Consider the following 12893-nt stretch of genomic DNA (forward strand, 5'->3'; position numbering starts at 1 on the left):
AACTCCTCACATACATATAACACATAAGTATGTGTATTTTATGAGGATTTTGCTATATGAAGAAAAGCGGGCTTAATATACGAAAATATTTTCTAAGTTTAGTCTTTTAAGATGCAGGTCATATTAATTCATTGCCCAGATAGCCACCTTCAAATTTAACTATATTTTATCTTCCTCATACATGTAAACAAATTTTTCAGTGGCATGGGTTTCCTAATGGCACAACAAATCCTGCTCCCAGAGCTTCTTCAGACCCCCTACAACTATAAACACTACTCTGTCACCCAAACATAAGCATTGTCACAGCCTAGAGAAAAAGCCCTAGAGAAAGCAAATGCTCAATGACTTGAAACACTGCCTCTGCCTGAGTTCACAAAAAGAAATGGAAAGTGGATTTGCATCTGGGCATCTACTTTTTTATCTCAGGAATCTCTTAGACTCCCTTCCACTTCCTGGCAAATCATGGCCTATTCATCTTGGTAAATATGATGGTAAATATTTGGTAAATTCAAAGTTATGGAGTTATGTGGTACCATTTCTAACTCTTTTCTTTCATTTTCTATAGTTAGAAGACAAAATGAGAACTTATATTTAAAAACAAAAACAAAAAACTAATCTCCAAACAAGGAAGATGCTTTATTTTAAAAAATAGAGTTTTAAGCCAAGGTAAAAATGGCTATACAATTTTAACATTAGCAGCAGCAACAGATGTTTAAAGGTATCGAAATTTTATCCAGGCAGTGGTGGTACATGCCTTTAATCCCAGGACTCAGGAGGCAGAGGCAGGTCGATCTATGAGTTGGAGGCCAGACAGGTCTACAAACAGCCAGGGCTACAAAGAGAGACCCCACAGGTCTCAACACCCTCATTCCCCCTCCCCCCAAACAAAGATGTCACTGTTTCATGGAACATAGCAGTCTGTGTTTATTTATGGCTGTTTTCTTTCTGTTTCAGTTACATGGGTTAACCACAATCTGAAATTATTAAATGGAAAAATCCAGAAATGTATGATTCTTGTTTTTAGTTTCTTGCTGCTCTGAGCAGTGATCCACTTGGGCCCAAGTTATCCTTCCATCTGAGGCATCCACATGGTATATGTTACTTGCCTAAGAGTCACTATGTAGAATATCAATAACTGTCAGAGAATGCACACATTCGGGTAATCCTTAGTTTAGCAATTTTATTATACTATGCTGTTACTGTGGTTCTATTCTATCAGTTGTCAATTTCTTACTATGCTTAATTGATAAATATGGAGAAATCCTTATTTTCCTATGGTTTAAGAGTCTCCACCTTTTCAAGAACACACTGGAATGATCTAGTACATAAGAGGAGGGCTGCTGTACTAGAGTAGCTTCAGTACCTCATAAGGCAGTGGCAAAAGGGTTCTTGTTATAACAGGACAGTACTCCCTCCAACTGCACGTAAGAAGGAAAATTGGGGAGTGGTGGAGTGGAGTATTTGGAAGTAAACTGTCACTGTAGCAGAGAGAGAAGACAAAGAGAAGAGAGGACAGGGACCAGGTCCCAGGGCATTAAAGCCACTGTAAATGTTTTTTATTTTATTTTTATCATTCTAATGAGAGGTTACCAGATAGTTTTGAAGAGAGTAAAAGTTATGACCGGAGAGATGGCTCAGGGGTTAAGACTACTGACTGCTGCTTTTCCAGAGGTCCTGAAACCACATGGTGGCTCATAACCATCTTTAATGGGACCTGATGCCCTTTTCTGGTGTGTCTGAAGACAGCGACCGCATACATAAAATAAATAAGTAAATATTTAAAACAAAACAAAACCCTGCTCTCTGGAAGAGGGCTATAGAGGAGCCAGGGTGGAGACAGAGACTATAGTCTCCTATGGTTTAGCTTGAGAGGAAGAAGGCGGACTGGAGAGCTGACTCAGCAGAAGAGCACTGACTGCTCTTCCAAGTCCTGAGTTCAATTCCCAGCAACCACATGGTGGCTCACAACCATCTGTAATGGGATCTGATGCCCTCTTCTGGTGTGTGTGTAAAGAAAAAAAAGAAGGCAATCAAGTGTTGCTTGTCGTTATAAAAACAATCACTCTAAACCTAGTGGGCATCAGCAGCCTCTGTGTTCCTAGCCTGGTGCAGAGCCGGTTTCCTCTAGCCAACACCCCTCCCACAAACTCGGGCTCTTGCTGCCACTGTAACGCTGAGGTTACCTCTCCCCTCCTTTGCCCAAACTTCCCAGTACAAAGCCTGGCCAAATTCAGCCTCAGCTATGTTCTTTTCCTCTGGAAAACACCAGACAATCTTACTTTAAAATTAACAAATGACATAACCCCTGGGCACCGAATATATCATCCTAAACTCATCACCTATTCTATGTTGGAAATCTTCCCTGTAAGGCCCACCTCCTCCTTTTCTTCCTTGGAAGACCCGCCTCCTCCTTTTTGCCCAAGAATTGGCTTCTTGTTGTTTTTGTTATTCAATTAATTAGGAAAAAATTCCTCTACAATCAGGTACAGTCCTCAGGTTTTGTTTAAGGCTTAAGTATGGGGACTCAGCTTAAAAGAAGTTAAGCCTAGCATGGCAGTGCATATGTTTAACCCCAACACTCAGGAGACAGAGGAAGATAAATCTCTGTGAGTTTGAGGCCAGGCTGGTCTACACAGTGAATTCCAGGACAGTCCCAGTCTCAAGCATAAACAACAATAACAGCAATAGCAGCAGCAGCAGCAACAACTCAACTGAAAGAATAAAGGCAAGAATGATTCCTAGGACTGCAAACATGGCTCAGAGGTGGGTCACACACACAAGGCTCCATCCCCAGTGCCAGCAGAAAATAACAGTTACTGGATTATGACTTTGCATGAGTGGCAGCAGTTTTTACTGAGATATGGACAGTTAGTAAAAGAAAGCAGAGAAGAGAGGAGGACTGAGTGTGTTGTCTGTAATATCAATAGCTCTGTTTGCACGTGGTAAATTAAAACACCCATCATTTGCTAGTTGGACACATCAAAAGACCTCGATGCATGCTTGCAAACCTAAAAAGAACTAAAGCTAGAGATTACAATTCGGAAGCTGTCATCTCAGGGAACAGTGGTTCCAGGTAGAAATCCTCTTGAGAGAATGTATCTCTAGAAAACAAAGATGATGAAGACCCTGGCTATGGGCTTTCTGTTTGTGCACTGTGTAAGGATCATCCTTGTGTTGTTCAATTCCTCTGCCCTCATATCTTGTTTCAATCCAGACAAGGCATTGAAAGCTTATGTCTACAATCTCCTGTCTCAAGTTTGTGTAAAGTTTTTACCATTTATTCTCTGCCTTGTCAATAAACAGTGATCACCCAGTAGTTGGACAGAAGAGAGAATAGGGTGGAAATTTCCACCAGCCAAAGGAAGGAGGAGAGAGGAGAGAGACAGAGAGATTCAGATGATCCACGAGAAGGAGAGGGTCTGAGAAGTCACCATGAGAAAAAAAAAAAATCTGAAGCCCAAAGATCAACAATAATGTGCAAGTACCATGGCTGACCCAGACTAGCTTAGGTGGTTAATATAAATCAATACTGCCCAGATAGTGGGTTGCAGCTTGAAATAAATCTTGGTTTCTCTGTGTGGTTATTGGAACTGGCAAAGGTAAAGAAATACAGCCACCTGATTAATTCATGGATAATTTTTTTTTTTTTTTTTTTTTGGTTTTTCGAGACAGGGTTTCTCTGTATAGCCCTGGCTGTCCTGGAACTCACTCTGTAGACCAGGCCGGCCTCGAACTCAGAAATCCGCCTGCCTCTGCCTCCCAAGTGCTGGGATTAAAGGCGTGCGCCACCACCGCCTGGCCATGGATAATTCTTACATTGAAAATAACTCCTTTTACACTGGACTCCGTGGCACCTTACCACTCAATGATTGAGAAGCCCAAGTCGGCGGTAGGTGGGAGCACAGGAGAATTCAGTCAGCTGCGAGTCAGACAAAGAAGAAAGACTAAGCACTAAGCAGGACCACATCTAAGTCAAGAGCTACTGACTGGCCAGGAAAGATGAGAACTGAAAACTGTGGACAGACACCAGATTTCATAAGAATGCCCCTGATGACACCCAGAGCAAGTAAGGGGAAAGGGAGGGGGAGAGAAAAAAAAAATAAGAGAAGTAGCATCGGAGGCCCAGAGGCAAGTCTTTCAAAGAGGTTGTTTAATACAAAGGAGCCAAGAAATGGAGACGGTTGTCCTGTGGGTATCGCTTAAAGATGGCATTTAACATTATGAGTTGTTAAATTAATGAATTAAAAAAATCCACCAAATGAGGAGCAAATGAGACAGGATTGAACAATATAAACGTGGTTTGTACACACAGTCCCCAGAGGAACACAGACTTCGCCTCAACCACAACTCATTATTCTATTTGATATTTATATAGTATATATCACACATTCTAATTTATAATTATATAAAAATATAAATATGTTTATATGTAATTGATATATAAATGGCATAAAATGGAGTTAATTTTAGTTATGTCCATCACATTACTTAAGGTGTTAGGTGAGGGTTTTTGTTGTTGTTGGTGTTTGTTTTCTTTCAAGACAGGGTTTCTCTGTGTAGCCTTGGCTGTCCTGGATCTCTGTAGACCAGGCTTGCCTAGAACTCAAAGATCCACCTGCCTTGACCTCCAGAGTGCTGGGATTAAAGGCGTACACCACTATTGCCGGATAAAAATTTTAAGTGAGTTAGGATTATATTTTTAAAATATTTTTTAAAAGTTTACTGCTCTAGAAAATTTGAGTGGTCCTAAGTAATGCAATACTGAAACCAGCTCACAGTTGCCAGCCCAAATGACTTTCATTCAAATTAACCCGGGAAAAGCAGAAAGAACAGATAAAATCCACAAAACTTCCTGTACTGGCTCTTTGAGTCTGGCTGAAGCTGGCAGAGAGCACTTAAAAGACCCTGGCTATCTGTTCATGGTTCTGGGTGTCTTTAAAAAGTTATGTTCCCAGCACTCTGGAAGCTAAGGGAAGAGGATTGCAGTTTGAAGCCAGACTGAGCTATATAGAGGTGGAAGCTAGCATCGACATCGACCCCCCCTTCCCTCCCTCTCCTCCCAACTCTCTCCATATATCAAGTTTGCTAGTCAAAATGAAACATACGACTGGCAAACAGGTGCGCGGGTTTTTCCCTTCAGAACGAGGCACTGCTCGGATGGAGAGGCACGGGGCGTGCCCGGCAGACACCGCGGACAGACTCGGGCTGCATGCTACTCCCCATCTCGCCTGCAACTTGCCTGGGAAGCGGTGCTGCGCGGTCACGAGGCTCTCCGGTCTTCCTCTCGCTCTGAGCTAGCTAGCCCTCGTTGACAAGTGGCTTGCCACAGAAGTCCGAAAGTTAGGATGTGACTGGCGTCGATCTTGTCCCAAGGCCAGTGTGGCTCCGCACGCCACTCCCACTGAGCCTACAGAGTGGAAGTCCAGGACTGGCCATGGAACCCTCAGGTGGACTTTGCCTTTGGAGGTCGTGCTCTGCGTGCTCTTCGGAGCCCCGGGTCTCGGCAGACTGGGCCACCAACTACAGGGTGGGGGTGCACTGTCCCCAGGAGGAAGCAGATGGCCAAGGGCGGAGGAGGGGAAACGCCGTGGGGAACTGCCACCCAGGCAAATACTGGTTGGGCTCCCTGGTTTTTGTTTTCTTCCTTTGAAATTTCTGCCTTTTTTTTCTTTTTCTTTTAAATACGTCTCGAGTTCCAGACTAGGAGAAACGGGGGAAGGAATTCTGCTTCTGTCTGTTCCTTACAGTCCAAAGACCAACAAAAACCAACTAAACTAACCAACAACAAAAATCAAGTAAAAGTGCAAACCTTCCAAGAGCCCCAAACTTGATTTTTACCCCAGGCTCCAACGCAAGTCATACCTCAAAAGTCTAGCTGCATCTTCTCTCCTCTCCTTTTTTTTTTTTCTCCTCTCCTTTTTAATTCTGAAATTTTGGTGATTTTGAGACAGGATCTCACTTTGTAGAAAAATAAATAAATAAATAAATAAATAGGAAAGGGCATGACTGCTCGTTGGGTATGGTGAAGGAGGAGGTTTATTGTAGATAAAAGGGAGAACATAGCCAGAAGCAGAGACATCTAAGAGAGTCCAGAGTGGGCATGACTCAGAGCCCTGAGGGTGGGGGTGGAAGGGAAACCAGGTGTAGCCGTCAAAGAGGGAGAATGTAAAAGAGAGGGCGGGTAACCAAAATGGGTGGGTTATATAGGGAAAAGCCAATAGGGAAAGGCAGCTTAGTCCCTGGGCTGGAGCATTCCGGTTAGTGGGAGGGGTATGCCAGCCATACCCTGTTTAACAAGTAGGTACCGAGGAATGCTGGGAGAACCTAGCGGCCAGGTTCGCTTTGATATGTTAAATAGGCTCCTCAGCCCCCGCATCCCAGGGTTTGAGACTTAGACCAAGGGGCCTCCAAATGTACAGAGACCTCATTGGCTCTAGGTGTGCACAACCACACCCAGATAATCCTCACAATTTTCACTTGCTGCCAAAGAAAGGAACTCGCCCAAATCCAAGATACTACAGACACCAAATTGGGCTCCTCGGAAGTCTGTGCCTGGTCTCAGAGGTCCACCGCAGAGCTCCGAGGTACTCTTCTGCTTGCAGCCAACTGAATAGACCACTCACAGTGGGAGCTTGTAGGTAGCTACTACATAAACTGCTGCAGTGTGGTGGCTAATATCATCTTGAGCCCCCTGGCTGCCTCGGTGGCTCTTCTTGCCTCCTTCCTCTGTCCATTCTGCAAATCAGTGTGTGTGTCCATGCACGCCTGCCTCCCTTTCTCCACTTCTACCATAAGAAAACATAAATTATGTTATGTTTACTTGCATACAATGATTATCACATCAATCTAACTGTACGAACTGAGATTAGTTTGGGTCAGTATTCTGGTTCTCCTGGCCATTTTGGAAATTCAAGGAAACCTCCCGTTTGTGATGAAAAGTGCCAGAAAGAACCTCATCTCTAAACCCCAAGGTGTGACCTGAAACTGTATGGTGGTGACTTGTACAAAGGCGCTGCAAACCTTTGCTTTTGATCCCAATGGAAAGCTAGCCTTATTATAGCTGCATGCTCCCAGCTTTCCCCCAATACAGGAACAAGCATTGCTTGGCTTTTATCAGTCTTTGCTGTCATGATTATTTAGAGTAACAGCTAACCTGTAATTGTGGGGCTGACCATTTATTGGGCTAGGCCATCAAGTAGGATAGATCATCAGTCATTACAAAAGGGAAATGCCATGCTGCCCTTTGTCAGTAAGTGCATAGGCTTCCATGTGTTCCTGCTGAGACCAAGGTGCTGAATGCAGGCATTGCAAGATTTACCACTCTATCAACCATACAATTTCCCTGTGTCAATAAATCCAAATCCACCTGCCACTTCTCCAAAATACTCAAATCAGTGAAAACTACTACTGACAGATTTAACAAACATCTACTTCCCCATTCGATACTTACATCAAGTGTCCCAACAAGCTGCAAGCCATCAATGTCCAGGGTAAACTGACTCAAACTTTCTCACCCTCTCTTTTAAATTGCCTCAAATGTTGCATTGGTCTTTACAACACATGTGTGTGTGTTGCTCGAAGAAAATGATAAATTGTTCAGACACACAGCCTTTTAAAAAGGAGGAAAAAGGGAAACAAAGTCTGAGACCTTCCTAAACCCTCACACTCACCGTGAAGATAATTAATATATGGATTTAAATAAGGGACAAAAATGTAAATAAAGCCAGACCTTTTTTTTTTTTTAAGATTTATTTTATGCATTCACCATTGCTCTCTTCAGACACACCAGAAGAGGGCATCAGTCCCCTTTGCAGATGGTAGTGAGCCACCATGTGGTTGCTGGGAACTGAACTCAGGACACCTTTGGAAGAGCAGTCAGTTCTTATAACCATTGAGCCATCTCTCCAGCCCATAAGGCCAGAACTTAAAGGACATAAAAACCAAATAGGTTCAGAAAGAGCAAAATGCAGTTACTTGAAAAAAGATTCATAAAATTAATCAAGTACCAGTGGACATGCTAAAGGGAGATGAGAAGACACAAACAATATTGGGTATAAGAAGGTATTAATGCAGATCACAGGGCATCTATAAAATGTGGAGGAGATGAACTCCATTCCAGTAAGTTGTTCAAGAGAAACAGGGTCGTCTGTGGGCCTTTAGCACTCCTGCATGTCTCACTGGGGCTGTCAACATGCCAGACCCTGGCTACTATTTTCTTGAGGTAATGTTTATGTGAGAACTCTTGAGATAGGATGTTAACATTTCCCTCCAGGACAAACAAAAACTAGCTTAGTGCTTGCTGTAAGGGTGGCAGCATCCTCTGGCTCTCGTAACACTTATAAGGACTTTGTGGGCAAGAGAACCAGTGAGAACTCAGGCACTGAGTGACGCTGCTTGTTTTTCCATGAGATAAAGCCCTTTGTCTCAGATCCAAGACTTCTGTATCTTTTGCCAGTATCTGTGAAATAGACTAATTTATTACTGAAAGATTAAAAACAAATGCCACAAGTAAATCTGACTTTTAGTGATGGCACAGTCAAGATACCACCACACAGAAAACTGATCAAAATTGTTCAACACTCTAGCATACTAGTGTGGGCTGCCAATAAAAATCAGGGAAGTATTGGAAGCCAAGCTAACCTGATATGGATAGCAATACACAGTGATAACTGTCAGTTAAAGTTATAAACTTAAGAGGACGAAATGAAGACAACCTAAGGCTATGTGACTCTAGATTCTTTTGTCATCAATGTTCCAACTGGCCAAGGACTTAACAGGGAGATTTTGGAAATGAAAGCCACTGAAGATCTCAGTAAACTCCCATATTTCTACATGACGGGAAGGAGGCCTGCACACACAAGACACTAGGGAACTCAGGGTCTTACTACACTCCTGGCCAGACGTTAAGTTTATGTTTATGTAGAAGAGAACTGAGTGTTCAAGTCCTCCCTCCATCACTGGTGGAATGGAAGGCCACTGCATGTGGAAAGATGAAATCTGGATTGAGAGCAAAGAGAGGGTTTAAATAGCCTGAGGTCTGGATGAGTTTCTTAGCCCATACACATATCCACCAGAATAGTTTTACAAGTCTGAAGTGTTTAAACACAGCCTTTGACCTATCGCTGGCTGACCACTAAGCTAGGCTGGCAGAGTAGTGAGCCTTGGGAAGCCTGAAACATTTATAAAACACACACATACACACACACACACACTCACACAGGCACACAGGCACTTGTGTATCAGAGGGTGGGGTGGATGAATCAAATAAAAACAGTGTAAACATTAACAACCAAATCCAGGATCAAATTCAAAGAATAAAATCAGGAGGGTAAACAAGACAAACACGATGTATATGAGGGGCCTAGTATTGTATTTAAGGGAGTGATTCAGGCAAAGAGAGAGAGAGAGAGAGAGAGAGAGAGAGAGAGAATATGACAATGACAAATAACAGCAGGTAGAAGCCTAGGAATCAATACTGAAATCTTTTTTTTTTTTTTCCCGAGACAGGGTTTCTCTGTATAGCCTGGGCTGTCCTGGAACTCACTCTGTAGACCAGGCTGGCCTTGAATTTAGAAATCCACCTGCTTCTGCCTCCCAAGTGCTGGGATTAAAGGCGTGCACCACCACCGCCCAGCCAATACTGAAATCTTAACTACAGCTAGACAGAAGAGAAAATTTTAAAACAGCTTCCAAATGAAATTGACTTTGGAAACAAGGTATGTATATCATAAATGTAATTCTAATTATTAGTTAAAATAAAGTTAAATAAACGTAAAACATAAGTGAAATACACCAACTTGACTGGTTAAAATTCTTTAAAAAGTTTTATTTATGTATATGAGTACACAGTTGCTGTCTTCAGACACACCAGAAGAGGGCATCCAATCCCATTACAGATGGTTGTGAGTCACCATATGGTTGCTGGGAATTGAACTCAGGACCTCTGGAAGAACAGTCAGTGCTCTTAACTGCTGAGCCATTTCTCCAGCCTGACTGGTTAAAATTCAATAAATGTTTCTTTGATATGCCATGCTAAGACTAGCCAGACAACACTGGACTGACTTTGTTAGTACCACAGATAAAGGTCGTGTCATAATAAAGGAGTCAGTCAGTCAACAGCTCTAAATGTGTTCATCGAGAAACAGCTTCAAAATAAATGAAGCAAAACTTGATATACTGCAGAGAGGAATATACAAGCCAGTTACTACAGAAGGCACTCTGAATACTTTCCCTTCAATAATAATGATGATGATGATGATAATAATAATAGTAAAAATTCAGCAGGAATGGTGAACTTGACCACTCTCAGCCAGTTTGATCTGGTTATTTATAAAACATTCTGCTTAACAACCACCACAGGTAATAAATTTACCAAAATGGACTCTTTTCTGGCCACAACATGATCTTTGAGAAAGCAAAATAATTCAATTATTTTACTACCTTGGAGTTAAATTAGGACTTACTAATATCTCTGAAAAACATACAATTAGAAATTAAATTCTATGTCCTTTATATTCACTTATTGTCACAAGGAAGTTTACATTCTTACTAATTCCTCAATAGCTTTACTATTGGCAGTAGAAGTGTAGTAAAAGTCACATGATTTCCCTTTCTGGTACTGGTAATTTATATACACTTTATGTTTCTTCCTAACTTACCTGCCTGAAAATTTGTCAACTTTGATTTTTTTTTCACAAAAACCATCTTTTAATTTTACTGATGGATTTTTACAAGTCTTTGTTTTCTTGTTAATTCACTTCTGCTTTCTATCTAACTTTCTTTCCCTTGGTTTATTTAGTTGGAAACGAAGGTTGCTGAGTCTTTCCTTTTTTCCTAACAGGCATTGAGTGTACACAAGAACAGGCAGTCAAAGTTAAAGTAAGTAAAGGAAATCAGACTAAAATGTTTCTTCAGGTCCAAGGACACACTCAAAGAAGGAAGTCGGCCTATAAATAGAAAGAAAATATCTGTAAAGCATTCATCTGAAAATAGCACCCCCTAATAATTCAAAGGCTAACAGCAAAAGAGGAGCTTGGTATCATTACTCATCAGAAAAATGCAAATTAAACCATGAGATCTTGTTTGCATACTTACTCAGGGAAAATCCCTATCTGTATTTTCTTCCCAAATTTATAAACTCCAAAATGAAGTCACCCAGGAGATCAAATATTGCTTTTGTTTTTAGCAAAACTTAAAAATGTTTGAATTTTGTAGTAACAAGGGCTGGTATGCCATATATCCCTGAACAAGAAAAGAAACCACTCAGTTATTGGCAAAGTCAGAGACTGTGGGCATCCACTGTGGGGGAAACCAAGTCCAACTCCTTAAGGAACTTTGCCCTGTGCACCCTGTTCTGTAGCACCTCTGTGAGCTCGATGCTTCAATATTTCTGTTCCTGGAGGTCAGACCATCTTCATTTTTCAAACTTTAAGCAGGTAATTATGTTGATGATAGACATTCACTCGATTTTCTATCTGTCTCATACTATATGAGAGTCAAATTCTATTCATGCCACAATAAAAACTTTAGAAACAGAAAATGGAAAGACCAGAACTGGGGTGGATAAAAAGATACACAGTAATTATATCTGAGGCACTTTATAAGTAACTGTGTTGAGACTGTTTTTCTAAAGTATCTCTGGCTATTCTGAAACTCACAGTGAAGACCAGGCTGGCGGCAAACTTAAAGATCTACCTGCCCCTGCCTGAGATTAAAGGTGTACAGCGCCATTAAATATTATTGCTTTGGAGGGGATAAAGAGAAATACTGATGGAAATCAGTACTTAATGAAATCACTTATGTAAGGTCACATAATCTTGATTTAACTCAAGGTTTCCAAAGCCAAACCATTGATCCTATACTGACATCAAAACTTTGGAGTCTGCTCTCCAAGGGTCACATCGAAGTCTAACTACTGGGAGAATGTGCTCACTTCCTAGCCTCTCTGTGCTTTGGTTTCTATTGCTATGGAAAGACTATGGTCACAGCAGCTCTTAGAAAGGAAACCATTTCATTGGGGCTGGCTTAGTTTCAGGATTTATTTTACTATCATCATGGTGGGAGCATGGCAGTGCACAGGCAGAAATGGTGCTGGAGAAGTAGCTGAGAGTTCTACATCCAAATCAGTATGCGGCAGAAAGAGAATACCACACTGGGCATGGCTTGAGAATCTGAGACCTAAAAATGACACATTTCTTCCAAGGCCATGCCTACTCCAACAAGGGAACACCTCCTAATAGTACCATTCCTTAAGGGGGTCATTTTTATTCAAATTACACTATGCCTCATCTGAAAAATGAAAATAAATCTCCTAGTTCACGGGGCAATTGTAGAAAACTAGTTGTCAACACATAATACTTTCAGTACATTCCAGCCCAGTTTAAGTATTCAATAAATGCCGGTCTGTACACACTGTTATTTACCTTTTTGTAGCATTCTGCCCAGGAATCAGACCGTCTCTTTTGACTACTTTATGAAGGGCTGGAGGCGAGTCAACACCACTAAGTTTTAGATAACCCAAGTTAATTGACTAAGAATCTTTTGGAGCAACTAATGGTGTAACTGTCTTCCATGAACATTTTCATTAAAAACAGTAAGGGTGGAAAACACGACAGTGGTTTGACTCTTTATATGCAGTTTTGGTGAGTTCCCTCTCATACATCTTTATGAACTGAAAAATAAACACTATTGTTACAAAATAGAACTGAGCTTTTCTTTTTCCTTCCTCCCTTCCTCCCTTCCTTCCTTTTTTCCTTCCTTCCTTCCTTCCTTCCTTCCTTCCTTCCTTCCTTCCTTCCTTCCTTCCTTTTTCTCTTAAAGCCTTCCCACTCTTCTTTTTCTTTTTTTGAGACAGCATTTCTCTGTGTAGCTCTGGCTGTCCTAGAACCTACTTT

This window comes from Grammomys surdaster, unplaced genomic scaffold (genome assembly GCF_004785775.1).
Source record: "Grammomys surdaster isolate TR1022 unplaced genomic scaffold, NIH_TR_1.0 278, whole genome shotgun sequence".
Lineage (NCBI taxonomy): Eukaryota > Metazoa > Chordata > Mammalia > Rodentia > Muridae > Grammomys > Grammomys surdaster.